This window comes from Vicugna pacos, chromosome 24 (assembly GCF_048564905.1).
Source record: "Vicugna pacos chromosome 24, VicPac4, whole genome shotgun sequence".
NCBI lineage: Eukaryota > Metazoa > Chordata > Mammalia > Artiodactyla > Camelidae > Vicugna > Vicugna pacos.
Window position 1 is genome coordinate 15,561,054 of NC_133010.1, and position 15,457 is coordinate 15,576,510.

The 15,457-nt window shown below is 39.1% G+C and overlaps 1 long non-coding RNA gene across 1 annotated transcript; it reads right to left on the reverse strand.

Annotated features, from left to right (window-relative positions):
• Positions 1-799: 799 nt before the first annotated feature.
• On the reverse strand, positions 800-12,196 carry LOC140688889 (uncharacterized). Its single transcript, XR_012063736.1, has 3 exons — positions 12,069-12,196; positions 1,776-1,954; positions 800-847 (listed from the first exon to the last, which is right to left on the reverse strand). It is a non-coding gene; the product is annotated as an uncharacterized lncRNA (long non-coding RNA).
• Between the last annotated feature and the right edge of the window lie 3,261 nt (positions 12,197-15,457).

Genomic DNA, 15,457 nt, shown 5'->3' on the forward strand with positions numbered 1-15,457 from the left:
GCAAAATAATCTTCATGCAGCCACAGAATGCACGCATGCTTGGGAAGCCGAGGCAAAAATGTAAAGTGGAAAAAATGCTTATTTGTTTACTTACCTCCACTTTTCTTACCATCATCTGATCCCCATTATAGAACCTCTACTATTATCTCTATGCCCCTGATCCCACAGAAGGAGATACTGTGGATAACCAATTGACACGCAAATATTAATGGCCATGTGTTGAGATACATTGACATATATATGTAGAGACCTATGCTCCCCTTCACATATTTTTTAACTTGTTGTTATTTTAGAAAGGCTCCACAGTAGCCAATAAACATTTCTTAAAGGGAGATAAGGAGGACAAGAAGGAATGGAAGACAATAGGAAAAGAAGGAAGAAGGACACAGGGTGGAAGACAGACAATATACTGTTCAATACTGGTAGAATCCAGAGCTAAAAGGTTGGGTGTGAGCAGTGCTTTGTTACTTGACTATGAGTGAGCTACTTACTCTAATACATCAGCTCCTGTCCCAGCACATATATATATTTAGTGGTTTTTCCAATTCTACTTACAGAGCTTTTGTTATAGTCATTAGGAAACATCCCAGCCAGATGCATATTTTATTTAGGAAGATAAATTTAATTTCCAAATAAAGAACAGAACTTATTTCTAGGTTACCCTGATTATATAAGAAAAAAAAAAGAGAAAGAGATTCTCATGTTTGCACTAGTATATGACTTGACTATACCAATGACTATACCATATGACTATACCAATAATCGGTTGCAATATTAATCAAGATTTGGAGAGTTAAACTGAAGTGGTAACTTGCTTTTTATTTTCAGTTATGGAGAAAGGGAATGACTGCAAGAAAATTAGAAGAGACCAATATTAATATGTATCAGTTTAAAGTTAATACTATATATAAACACAAAATATTTTATGTATTTTATGATTTGAAATAACTAGTTATAATAAGCTACTGAAGTCAGAGAAGAGAAGAAATATAATTCAATACCAAATGGATTATGCAGGAGAAGTGCTGAGCATAGCTGAAGGCAGTTATTAAAAGCATTAATCTAAGGGATAAAGAAGAAAGAAAGAACATGTTGAGAAAGGTGATGAGAAAGGGAGATACAGAATAATGTTTAGAAATTTTTATTCTCTTTCAACTAAGATTTTGAAACGTGAATTTAACTATTGTGGTTGATTGTATTATTATTCATCAACTATTTATTCTCCCCCCTGCTCTCCCAGGATGAGTCTGACCATGTGACTTGTTTAGGCCAGCAGAATGTGTATGCCATGCCCAAAGTTGGGCATTATCAAGTCTGGCATCTTAGCATTCCACCCTTTGGGAAAGTGGCCTTACTTTCTAAATATTAAGAATGTATGAGGATTGTTCCCAAATAGATATCAAATAATACATTCTCATATCTGTTTAAGTATGTGATCTGGATTAATAGATCAATAATATGTTGCAATATAATCAGATCAGTTTCAGAGCCTTAGAGATGGGGAACAGGTATTAAAGAAACCCTGAATGGAAGATCTGATGTGCTGATGGGGTTTTTCCACATTGTGAAGAAAGAAAACAAGGAAGTGAAATGCATCTATGCTCTCCAACAGGATATCTATGTTTTGATATGACATACTGTGCCTAAGACATAAGCTATGTTTTAGTTATCTATTGTTGGATTACAAACTACTCCAACTTAATGGCTTGAAACAATGAACATTAATCTTTCTATAGGTTACAAATCTGGGTGCAGTTGAGTTGGGTGGTTCTTACTAAGAGCATGTCATGAGTCGCAGTGAAGATATTGGCTGAGACTGCATCTTCTGATGCCTTGAGAGTCTGCTATTAAGAAGGCAGATTCACGTGGCTGTTGGATGGACGCCTCAATTCTTCACTGGCTGGAAATCTTCCTTCCTCTCCGTGTTGCCCTCTCATAGGGCTTCCTGAAGGTCCTTAAAAACAGCGTATCTGTTTCTTAGCTTCACAGGAAGTAGCTCCCATGATTATATTGAAACAAGAACCAGACTCTAATATTATTATTTTTCTTATATATTATTGGTCACCTATTGGGGCTCAAACACCAGAATTAAGCTGATAGGTCTGAATTCTAGTTCCACTTCTTATAAAAAGTGCAATTTTTAGCAAGTTATTTAACTCCTCTATATCCTTGTTTCTTTACCTTAGTAATATTACAGTGGTAATTTAAGGTATTGTAAAGTCTAATTGGCCTATATATATATATATATATATATATGCATATGTGTGTGTGTATGTGTATATATATATATATATATATAATCTACTTAGAACTGTGCATGATACATAGTCCCCACTTAATAAATAGCTTTAGCTTTCATTAAAGTTTTAATGGCTGTTAAATATGTTAAGTATTACCCTCTATATGAAACCTAAGAAAATTTTTTTCAGATGAAATGCTTTCTTTTTCTATATTCCTAAATCTTTTTGTTCCAATGTCAGCTGTGATAAATTGATAAGTAATTGAAATTATTTTTAGTATCATTTACTTGTATACATGCCACTGTTCTCAACTGTCTTATCAACTCTTTCATTTCAGGCACTATGTTTTACCATCTTTATGTGTCTTTCTTATATGTACGTACACTTTGCTGAACTGATGAATGGATGGATAAATGAATGGATGGGTCGGTTGACAGATGAATGGTCTTTATAAAGCAGCTGGAAAGAATCAATAGATCCAGCTGGAAGGACCTAGTTGAAAACTTGGGACACATTGAAGCATTGAGGCAATAAGAAACGATTTTAATAACAGGGAGAAAATTGGTGTGAAATTGTCCTGTTCAGGGAAGAAGAGGGTCATCAACAATGTTAGAGGCCACTGAAATCTCAGTAGTTTTTTTATTTTCTTCATCTGTGTCATTGCATACCAGGATGCTGATTTATCATCCCAAAGTATTAGCTTTTCTCAAAGCAGCAGAACTTTAGTTTAACTCTAGTTACAATGCCTATCTTGGATTTTAAAAAAAAAAGATACATTACTCAAAAAAGAAAAAATTATTAGCCTCCACAAAGACATCCTTCTGCAAACCAGTAATTCCCCTAAAAATGAAAATCCAATTCAATTTCCAACAGTCTATGTACTTAGCTACTTGAATTTTCTGAAAGTTAAAAAATTTCTGTTGAAATGATGACAACGCAGCTAGAAAGATGATGACAACAATCCTGGCTGATAAGCTGGATCCTTTATTCCTATTTATTCTTTGCAGTGACCTTTTGTTGGCAGCTCTAGTGCTCCTTAGGACCTAGTGAATGTATCCTTCCACGTGTGAAATGGGACACCCAGTTGGGCTTATCTCGTACTTGTGCCAGAGGCTGACCCCTGTATTGCTTAGGATGTCCTTCTGCCGTATTTTTCCCCTACCAGCGAATAATCCACTGCCGGGTAGACTCCTGTGTCACCACTTTGCAAATGTTTGTAAGGAAGAATTTCTTTGGCTCTCAACCCTCCAAGTGGCCCCCAGTGATGCATTTTTCACTGCTGACTCTTATACTTAACTCATACTCCTAAAACACCTGTGTCGATCTCATTGGCAGGGTCACTGTGAAAAGAATAGCTTTGAAAAGCCAGGTATGGCCTTGAATGGTTCATAAACCACATGCCAGCATGCCTATTAAAAACAGGAAGATGAGAAATCAAACAAAAAGTAAGCGACTGATGAGAGGTTTGGTCTTTTTATTCTGAAGATGCCTTTTGGAAGAGGAGCTTCTATGGGGAAAAGCAGAAAATAGGACTAGTCTACTCCTGAATAATCCACAGCTCAAGCAGTCCATTGATCAGTAATTAAACCTGTACCTGCTGGTGCTCCAAACCAGACACATACTGAACAGTAACAACTCTTTCCCACATCCTCAGAAAGCAACGAACTGAAGAATGTCATGCTCTGTTGCGTGCCAGATGTGTCCCCACTCGTCAGAAGCTGCATGGAACATTCTTTTTTCAACTTAGCAATTTTTCTATTTACTTCAATTTAAATTTTTGCAATACCTCCTAAGATTAGCGAGCTTTTTCTAAAGGGAAGAAAATTAACATGCTTACAGTGCAGGTTTTCCTAAGCTATCACGGAACTAAAAGGCAGCTGCCAACTCCTTTGAAACAAAAGCAGCAGCAGAATAGGGGGGAAAAAGGCATTTCAGAAAATTCTGTATTCGGTTAGCACCTTCCCTCTTAAACACAAAAACCTTAAGCACCAGAGCAGACAACCATAAAGGTGACACCTTAAGAAAACTAAAGGAGGTGAGATCTCAAATGGTTTTGCTTGAATTGTCCGTTTAATGCATATTTGACCCAGACTAAAAGGAAAATATCAGGTTATCCTGACACAATTTCCCAAGTTGCTTGAATTTTCCTTTAAAGAAATTTGAGAAACATGTATTGCCTTAAGGTGAGGCAACACATTTTTTGTGCAGTGTCAGGAATTTAAAAGGCATCTGTAGTATTAAATGTTTGATATTTGATATTAAATACATTATTTCCTACTAATTGCCCAGAAAAAAAATTCTATATATTTGCAAATTACACCACTTTTCTTTTTATTCCACTTCTCAACCCTCCTACTTTAGTTACAAAAGCTCAAGATTCTAGTCATTTATAGTGGTATATCTGAGCTTTTGGAGATTCTTTGTTTCCTCAAAGTTTACAGAGGAAAGCATCTACCATTAATCTCTTTAAACAGAACATCTGAAGGTTCGATATTACTTCTATTAATATTGGTGACCATTTGGAGAAAGAGGAGTGTGTTAGAACATTTACACCAACACATCTGCCATATGTAAGTGGTGGAGGAAACACTTCCACATCATGGAAGAGGATTATAAGGCAAACCATTCCAAGCGTGTTCAAATGAAGATTGAAAACTGACCAGCAGTCTGTGAAATCCACACTACACGCAGCTGAACTTCATGTGATAACGTGCAAGACACGAAAACCTCAGAAATTCTGTGCCATGTGTATAAATGAGTTTTAAGAGCATGACTTTCTTAGTATAGGGCCTCTGAATTACTGAAGAAACAAAGGTCTATATTGATAGTCTCAAAGGAAAAGTAAAATAAAAAATCTAAAAAAATCTTTGCTACAAAAATTGTCTCAAGATTGTACCTTTTTTACATATGTGCTAGAGTGGAACTGTTTTAGTCTCTTCATAAACTCACCAAAATCTATTTTTTTAATACAGATGGACATTTCATATAAAAGTCGTGAAACTCCTAGAGGACGCTTCAATTTGTCTATTTTGGAATATAAATGAGTATATTGCTTTCTTTTCCCCACAGACCAGGATATTTATGCAGCTATGTTTCTGGAAGAAAAATCACATGACCCTTTACCATGGCCAAAATCAACTCATTGATACTTCTCTACAATTGCTCTACTTTGAAAATCTTTGAATGTTGTATTTTGAAGCCAAGAAGTTGAGGACATACATTATCATTCACATTTTGTATACATATAGTCACATTCTGTAAGTGGCACACATTTTAAAAGTACTGGTAAAGCACCATTGCATTGAAATGTTGTGATTCGTAAGATGCTCAGATACCAATTTTGCATCTGCCACATGAATTTGACTGGACCTTAGAAAATATACGTAGGGAAATATTTCAAAGACAGAGGAATTAACTCTCACCTACCATGTAATATAAAACTGAAGGTTGCCACATTTTAAAAAGACGGGCTTTGACCCCGTTCCAGTCATCTATTGGTGCAAAACAAACCACCTCCAACTTAAAGTGACGGAAAGCGTTTATGATGGTCACAGAGCTGCAGTCTGGGCAAGGGTTTGTGGGAAAGTTTATCTTCATGTGTCATTAACCGGAGTAACTCAAAGGCTAGAAGCAAGTCAATGAAGGGAATAGCATCCTCACATGGACAGGTTGGCAAACTACAGCCCCTGGTCCAGCACTGACCTACCACCTATTTTTGTAAAGTTTTATTGGAAAAAGGCCTTGTCCGTTTGTTTATGTACTGTTTTTCTTTTTAATTTTTTCTTACTCAAGTGTAGCTGATTTACAATGCTCATTTCAGGTGTACAGCAAAGTGACTCAGTTATACATATACGTACATGCATACGTTCTTTGCAGATTATTTTCCACTATAGGTTATTACAAGAAATTAAATATAGTTCCTTGTGCTGTACAGTAGGTCCTTGTTGTTTATCAATTTTATATATAGTAACATGTGTCTGTTAATCCCTAACTCCTAATTTATCCCTCCCTGCCCTTTCCCCTTTGGTAATCACGGTTTGTTTTCTATGTCTGCGAGTCTGTTTTGGGTTTGTAAATAGAATTTATGTTCTGTTTCTGACTATTCTTGCCCTATAACAGGAGAGCTGAGTACCTGTGGCAGAGACTACATGATCACAATGTAAATATTTATTAGCTGAAAAAAATGTGCTGACCTTTGATAAATACACGCTCACTCACTCACATGTTTGCACGTTGACACTGGCTGTTGACTAGAACTTCTGTTTGCGCTGCGGCCAAAAACCCTACATGATCCTTACCATGGAGCCCTTTGGTTTTCTCACAGTGTAGTACCTGGGTTCTAAAAGTGAGCATCCCAAGGAGGGGGAAGTGGGAAGAGCTCGTCTCTTAAGCCCTGAGCAGTAACACAGGCCAGATTCAAGGGAAAAGGCATACGTCCTCCCATCTCTTCAAAGGAGGAGTGTCCATGAATTTAGAAGTTATGCTTTAAAACCAAACAAACCCAATGAAGGGTACAAAATAGGGGTGGAGAAGTGGAAGGTACAAACTATTTTGTAATAACTGTAAGTGGAGTGTAACCTTTAAAAATGGCATAAAAAATTTAAAAAATTTTTTAAAAGAAAAAGTAATAAAATCATGACAAACTCATGACAATGTCTCAATGATATATATTCAAAATATTTATGGCATAGAAATTACTTATAAATTCTTCCAATATTTACTGAACCCTTATAAGGTAGAATTCATACATCTTTAATAAAGCAGACATAATCCCTGCTCAAAAGAGCATATATGTTAGTGTGGGTGGAAGATAAGTAAGAACCAAAGAAACGAAAAATGAACACGACAATTTCAGAGAACAAGTCCTGGAACAAAGATTGACCAGGAAGGATTAGAAGCAGGAGCACTTTGGGTCAGGGAGAACCTTGCTCCACTGATGATATTTTAGCTGAAAAGAAATAGCTAATTCTGGAAAAAAGTGACTGCCAAGCACAGGGGGCAGAAAGACAGCAAATGAAAACACCATTTAAAAAAAGAGAGCACGAGGTTGGAATATTCAAGGGGCAGAAAGAAGACAAGAGTGACTGAAGCATAATTGGTAAAGGTCCAAAAAGAGACCGAGGCAGAGAGGCAGACAGGGAACAGACCATGAAGATCTTACAGATCACGTGGGAGGTTATTCTAAGCCTCTGACTGAGATGGAGAAGAAACAGAGCAGCAGGTCTCATGTGTGCGTGGCAAGGGGGAAGTAGACTGAGAATTAAGAATGTCATTCAACCACGTCAAGTTTGATTCTCTATCATATATTAAAGCTGCAGAATTTTACTAAGTATAGAACTACACCGAGTCCCAGAAGCTCTCAAGATGACTTAAAAAACGGAACAGAAATAAATCGAATACCATCACGAATATACCACTGGTCATCAAATATCCTCCACTGTCTGTAGTGAGAATGAGAGTTCTAGGAACAGACAGGTAAAATCAGGCAGGTGAGCTCACTCTTGGGCTTGCGAGCCTCCAGTGGTCTCCAGTCCCTGTGAACTCCCGTCTGAGAGAGAGAAAGGCACAACCTCTTTCATGAGCTTTGGAAAGTGGTAGCCTTGAAAAGAAATGAAATTAAAAAGAAAAGGTTTGCGATCTTAGAAATGTTTTCTAACTGCATCCTGCCCCAGAAGCTGGGTTTCATCGGTAACCAACATACAGAAGATTTTTACAAACCTCCCAATGTATTTGGTGACAAGAAGACTAAAAGTGTAGGGTTTAGTCTAAGGGAAAACGTGGGAAACTTCAAGAGTAGAAGCCACTTCTGACCACAAAGAAATGAAAGAACTGGTTTGGCCCTCAAGGTGGTCCCCTCCATCCACTATGGATTAATAATCCTTGGGCCCATCCTGCGTTTTTCTCTTTATTCAGGAAAGGAGTGTTAAGAGATCTTGCAGAGTGGCAAGTGGAAATGGGTGTGTGAGCTTACGTTCTGTCTATCTCTGAAGTCCTCTATGAACGTACTTCCACCTTGCATTAGAAAAAACATACATGTCCATGGAATAAAACATGCCGAACCATGAGACATAATCTTCACCAATTTGTTGTAAGGTTAACATGAGTTAGTTAATGCATGGTCAACTGCTTGGAATACTCCCGGGCACATAGCAAATATTCAGTAGCTGTTAGTTAATGGTATTATTTCTATTTTAGAATTATCCATGTCCTTGATTTCAATTATGTTTTCTGTTAGCTTTATTTCTGGACAATGATGTAGGTATTTACAACTGAAAATCTAGATGTCCTGGCCTGGGAGAAGTGACACTCCATCAGGAAGTGATTTGAAAGCTGGTAAAAACAAACCCTCACATTCAAAAAGAAATATCTGGAGCCAAGAACGCGTACAGTGGAAGACAGTTTATCCACGTCTGAATTCAGCTTCTCCTCATCTCACTAAAAGTAGACACAGCAAGTGCTGAAATAATACATTTGGATGCTTTACTCTAAATGCGCTGTGACAACATTTCAAGCATTTTCAAAAATACTTTCTGCTTCAAGATATAGCTCCAAATTTTGATGACGAACAGAGACGCCAGTTTGCTTGCTCGGATTTTCGTCTTCACATTTGCGGAAACACAGCTAAATGAGCTTCAGGAAGACATGATAACAAATAACCAGCACAAAAGCTTTCAAATCAAATGGCTTGGCTTCTATTTCCAGCTGTCTCCATGCACCTTTTTACAGCTGTCAACTTCACTATTCCTTTCACAAAAAGGGAGTCCAGCCGCACTAATTCATCATTCCTCGGGCCTCACCCCGGGAACTTCTCTCTTCTGGCCAAGACTGGCAATGACTTTAGGGCCCTACGCCAGTCGCCTGTGACTGATCATAAACAATAACCCTGGCGATACCATCTTCCATAGGCCAGGTGCCGGGAGGGCTGGCGTTATGTTTAAATGACATAGATCTTGGCCCGTGTTGTATGCTTTCAAAGGAAATCACAATGACCTTCTGGGAACCCCCCAAATCTCTTCTGCATATTTTCTGGTCACAGAAATTTTTCACCGAAGAAACAGAACTTAAGAGCTGACGACTAAGGAATTCTGATGGGAAACAAGCATGCATTTAAATTCACATTATGGTCATTTCACATATATGTGTCCCGTGCATGCATGTGTATAATATCTATTATATATATCCTGTAAGACTGAACTTCTCTCTAATAGTGGGTATTAATTACTATGGGCGAGGGGAAAAGACAAGGGTCCGGTATCTCTGGCCTGGAGAAAATGTGGGGAGGACAGCAAATGTCACCTTGGGGACTAAGGAAAGGAAAGGCAGAACACAGAGGCGGGAGGCTGGGAAACAGACCTGCCTTATGTGGGATAATAGAAACTGTATATTCGTTTCTACCAAGTTCCTGGCACAAAGCTCCTGAAATACTTGTAATTCCCTAAGTGGAAAAAACACTAGGAGCATATTTGCTCTAATATTACAGGGATCCTGAAAACCTTGTAATTTCCTGGGTGACAGGAGTGTTTTTTTTGTTTCACGGAGTGACTCCTGGATGGAGGCGACTGTCGCCAGGAAGACTGAACCATGAGAAGCAGCTTGGAATTTTCAGCTCCGCCTCCTATTCTCTTGAGAAGGAAAAAATGGCTGACAATGGAGGAAATGACCCATCACGCCTACATTAGGAAGCCTCCATAAAAGTCCGGAAGTATCCAGGTTTGGAGAGTCTTCAGGTTGATGAGCAGGTCCAGGTACTGGGACGCTGACACAGCTCATCTCCGCAGGGACAGGGGCTCCCATGCTGGGACCCCCCCAGACCTCACCCAGTGCATCTCTTCATCGGGCTGCTCATCTGCATCTTTGATCACATCCTTTAATAAACTGATAAATGTAAGTTTTCCCTGAGCTCTGTGAGCCATTCTAGCAAATTAATGGAACCCAAGTGTGGTCATGGGAACCTCCAGTTTACAGTCAAGTCGCACAGAAGTTGTGGGTAACCTAGGGACCCACTACTTGAGTTTGGCATATGAAGTGGATCTGATGCTATCGCCAGGTAGATAGTGTCAGAATTGAGTTAAAGTGTAGGACACCCAGCTGGTGTTGTGAAGAATTATTTTTGGTGTGGGAAAAAAAACCCCACACATTAGGTGACCAGAAGTGTCAGAAGTAAAATGTCCTATGTGAGGAGGAAAGGAGGGGAAAATTGTAGGTTCCTCTAATACAGCCTTTGTGTATTTTTTCACGAAGGACAAAGGTGTCTTAAAAAATCTGTTGAGTATCAGGGTACTTTCATATCATGCATGCTGTCATATAACTTCCCAACAAACCTATGAAATATGTACTTTATGCTCATTTTATTGATTAAAAAAAACTTAGGCTCAAAGAGACTAATTTTACTTTTAATAAATGTAATATTTTCTGCCATTTGTTGGGTGCCTTCATTTTACAAATGCTTCTCATTATAATTCTTGATGTAGAAATTATTACTCTCATTTTCCATATGAGAAAACTAAGACCTAAGATGTAAATAATATGCATGTGGCCAAACTGCTAATAAGCAGCAGAGCTGGATTCACATTCAGATTTTGTGACTCTGAATTGAGTGTCCTTTCCATGGTGGGGATACTCATTCACACTCATCACATTTCCACGGAGGGAAATGCATTTTATTCAGTCCCCAGAAAGGCAACTCCTTGGAAAAAATTCTCAGTTTTCTACCACCACTTCAGTACCTTCCTTCAGGATGGAGTGGCTGATCCGCGTGGTGACGGAGGCTGAAGGAAAAGAACATGGTCAGACCTCTAGACCTCTGTCTGTAATTTCAGCCTGACCACTGTGGACATGCCTTCTTGTCTCCTCTGGTTCTACTTTTACAGGGACAGAGTCACTGTAGCCCCATGAGTGAGGGTGTTACAGAACAACGGAGCGGGGGGCTTGAAGCCCTGGGACAGAGACAGGAACAGCCTTTCTGCTGGGCATGGATGGCTTGGTCCCCGAGTAACCTCTGCTCCTTGCAGTGATGCTGTTTCATAACTGCAGAAGGCATAAGAGGAGAGAATATACACATTCTAAATACGTAAGACAAAGAAATGGGGAAGTTGCTGTTTTTCCTTCAGAAGAAAAATGAAAATAGAAGAGAAATCATCGCACTCAATCATGAACTGAGACCCCCGACAGAGGTGGGTATATAGCTAATATGCACTGTATATATATAAATTTTTAAGTTTTAATTTGTTTGGATCTAGGTGCACAGGCATAGGGAGAGATGCAAAAGGAGTAACAGCATAGAGCAGCAGGGAGGCACTTATTTTTTCAATCTTCTTCATCTTCAAAAGATGACATTTTATAAGAAAGTTAATGAATGTTTTTCCTGTCTAACCATATTTGCAATCTTTAGATATGATCTAACATGGAGAAATGTAATGTCTACTTTGATTGACAACTTTTACCACTTCGGCTGACAACTCTGCTCTAGAACAATCTTAAATGATACGCTAATTGACAGATCCTCTAGAACAATCTTTTCTGTAGCAGCTAGACTCAAAGATGGCTTGGAAAATTGGGGTGTTTGGACCTGGGGCAAGAAAGGTGGCAGCTGATCAGAAGGCCGTGGTGTGTGTCTCTGTTTTAGGTCTCTGCTTAGCCTAATCACGGGGCTTCCGCTCGCTTGTTCTGGCATGCAGCCTGCCAGCCGTGGCCTGACCCGTGGGGACTGCAGTCCCATAAGCAGTCTTCCGTCCCGGCCCAGCTTCTTGTGAACTGTCCCGCTCCCTGGGCCACCATCACCATCCGGCCTCTCCCCCTGCCATTTCCCCAGACCGACCTGACACCTACCGATTGCAGAAGCCGCTCGTGGCGGCAGGAGTCTGACAAGCTTCCGCTCTGTCCACAGCCCCTGTCCTGGCCATTCCCGTGAACAGAAGAACTGCCCGCCTATGGCCGCGGGGGCTCAGATTTGTACCCGTCTACTGGAAAGAGTGAATTGAAAAAGTTCAATCCTGTGTGATTTCTAGAGGGACACAATCTAATCACATTTTTCCTGAACCAATTATCTTTTCACCAAGGCAGGAATCGGATTCATCGCCAGTGGGCTTGACAATTTCCACCCAAAAGTATTTTTTTTCATTCCACATAAATCTTAAAAGCAAACCTTGATTTTTCTTTGCAGACTCAGATTCATTGGTCACGTGACACCATCTATTACTGACAGTGCTACTATGTACAATGACTGGCGTGGAACCAGTCACTCAATCTGATACGTGCTGGCTGAGTGGGGTGATAACTCACGCTTATTGAACTCTTGCGTTTCCATTGCTTTAGGTGGCTTTAGGTGTGATATGTTACGCACTTTATCGAATCAGAGACACAGCTGTAGAGGCAGTTTCTGGTTTGTATTGATGTTTTGAAATATCATTGGGCCCTTTTCAAGGCTTATTCTGAGGGACTGAAAGCTCTTCTTTTAATTAAATGAAAATTCATTTTCTCTCTTTGGCACAAAACACAGTTAACGTTTCTTTAAAATATAAGTTGTGATTTCCTTTCATTTTTCCTTTCTACTTGTAGGTATGGATTCAACCAGATTATTACCATGACAAAGTTGAAGCTATATTACTCTCTTCACCTGGTGACGCCTCCTGTACTGGGAATATCTGGCTCGAATCACTCATTTTACTGTTACCTAGTTCTCACATAGACAGGTTGCACGTGAATAAATTCTTGCTCTCAATAATTTCTTCAGACATCAAAAATGCTATTATAAACTTTGGATGCAAAGGAGTGAGATACAAGCATATCTATAAAATGATATTTTGGTTTTATAAGCATTATTTCATCTACGAATCTCAAAAGACTATGGGCATTATGGTCTAAATAAATTAAACTGTCAAATGTGGATTTAAATACTTTTTTAAAACACATCTTCATTAGACTGCTATTTCCTAATGAACAAGGAATTAAGTACTTTCCCATTCAATTTAAGTACTACCCAATGAGTATTTCTATGGCGTATATGAAACTTGAGAACACATATTAAATCAAAACAATGATGGTCAAAGGCAAAAATCATAGTAATAATTGACCAGAAAGTATGTTTCTTATAAGAGAGCAACGAGAAAGTGAGTATCAAGCCCAAGTCACTTGTGCTGGCTGTCACATCAGCGGGGTGCCTAGTCACACAGAGGATGTGACTTGAAAAGCCACGGGAAACGGGCCCAGACCTAAAATTCATTTTTCACCCATCAGTCACAGTCTAAAAATCCCACTCTCTGAGATGAATTCATTTAAGTTAACCCCTGTGACTTTTTAATATTCCCTCTTAAAAAACGCCAATTCCTCTGAAAGGGATGAAACCTTATGTCACTTACAATCAGGTACAATGAGTTTATTTAACACTGCTCGTTGTGACAGGGGCAGCATAAAGGCACGAGCTGTCATAGGAGCCAAAGCAGATTAGACAAAATCAGTACCAAAGCCGAAGATAAACCTTGTTAGCTTCAGTTCCTCCCAAGATGGCCCTCTTCAGTTGAATATGTCTCTAAGGAAAAAAAATCACAAACTGTAACTTGTCTCAGCCTATTTCTCTTTTGCTTACAACTATGTTCTGCCTTGACTTCTGGGCACATTTATCCACGATGCTTAAATCCTAGTTGAGTTTTAAATGTAGCCCAGACGTTGGCTCAGATCAAATGGGTTTGAATACCAGCTTTGCCACCTGAAGACACTATGATTTTGAACAAACTCTTCGGCCTCTTGAACTCCAATTTCCTCAGGGTTATTGATATCAGCCTCTCTGGATTGTTGTGAGGATTAAATAAAATGATACCCATGACAGGCTGAGCAGGGAACGTGGCTCATAGCTAATGTTCACCAACTGTAGTGATGACTAGATTTATCAGAAGGATGAGCAGGACAATGTAAGTGGCAGGACAGTGACCTGGGAAATAAAGAAGAGAAAGAGCTGGAAGAAACCCTTAAAAAAGGAGCAGCGACAGAAATCAGAGTTGCTCACAGGGTTCATCCTGTCTTAGGTTCAGCCTCAGTACTGAAAATACTCTGCCTGTCTTCTGATGCCCAAGGGCAGCCCTGGAGCTCCTAACAGCAGAGAAGGTTAGAGAGGCTGACCCCCCCCCTCCACGGCACGCAAGCTTAGGGCCATCTGGAACCGCCTCTGCTACCGACATATCTGTACACATTGTTTTCCTCCCAACTCTCTTCTCTTCACCATGGAGACAATTGTCCCCGAACAATAGATCCTCAGCCTCCTGTTCCTCACATCACCATCACAAGTACTGCTCTAAACATCATTTTAAAATCACTTTTTAAATGCAATTTAAGAAAAAAAAAAAGAGAGAGAATTGAAGTAATCTGAAGACAAATAAGAATAACATATCAAAATAAAAGCCCCACACATTCAATTAATAAGAAAATCAATTCACCTAAATTGTAGAAAATCCAGACTTAAGGAATTCATGATTATTTTATACTTGTATGGGCTCGGAGATCTATGGACAGATTCTACTTTAAACAAATATATACTTATTCTGATCAGACTAAGAATTACACTGAAACCACAGCATGCTGACATTTAAAAACATTATTATGTTTGTATCCCCCTTTTTTTTTTCATGTGGGTAGAAATGAAAAATGTTTAATAGCTTCCACCACAATATGCTTTTCAAAAGAAGGGTTATTTTAAGAATCAGTGTCCTAAGAAAAATTTTGAAATAGAAATTACATTAGTAAACTACGTAGATGGTAGGAAAATGTGGTGTGTGTTTCTGGAGACCATGGTATTTCGCACCAGAACACCAGCTTTTCGTCAGAGACTGGACAGCAGCTTAGAGGCCCAGGAAGTATCCATTTCAACAGTAAGATTGACATCACAATCAAATATAAAGTGACACTAATTGAAATTATTATTACTTTCTCCCTTGGTTTTTATAATAGCTGTTTTCCTCCCTCCTGCCTCCACCCACTTAATTCCATCTTCACATCATGACCACACTAATTTTCCAAATAGTGCATCTCCAATAATTTTATTTCCTGTTTTGAAAGAACTTGCACGTCACCTATATAGTATTATGTCAATCTACCTCCCTGGTTTCAAATAAGCAAACACACTCAGCTATCAAACCAATTTAAGGGACTCATTTCACTTCATTTTGCTCCCACCCCCGTTCTAGGATGAACGCTGCAACTCCCACTTCCACTGAGCAAAGCTGGAA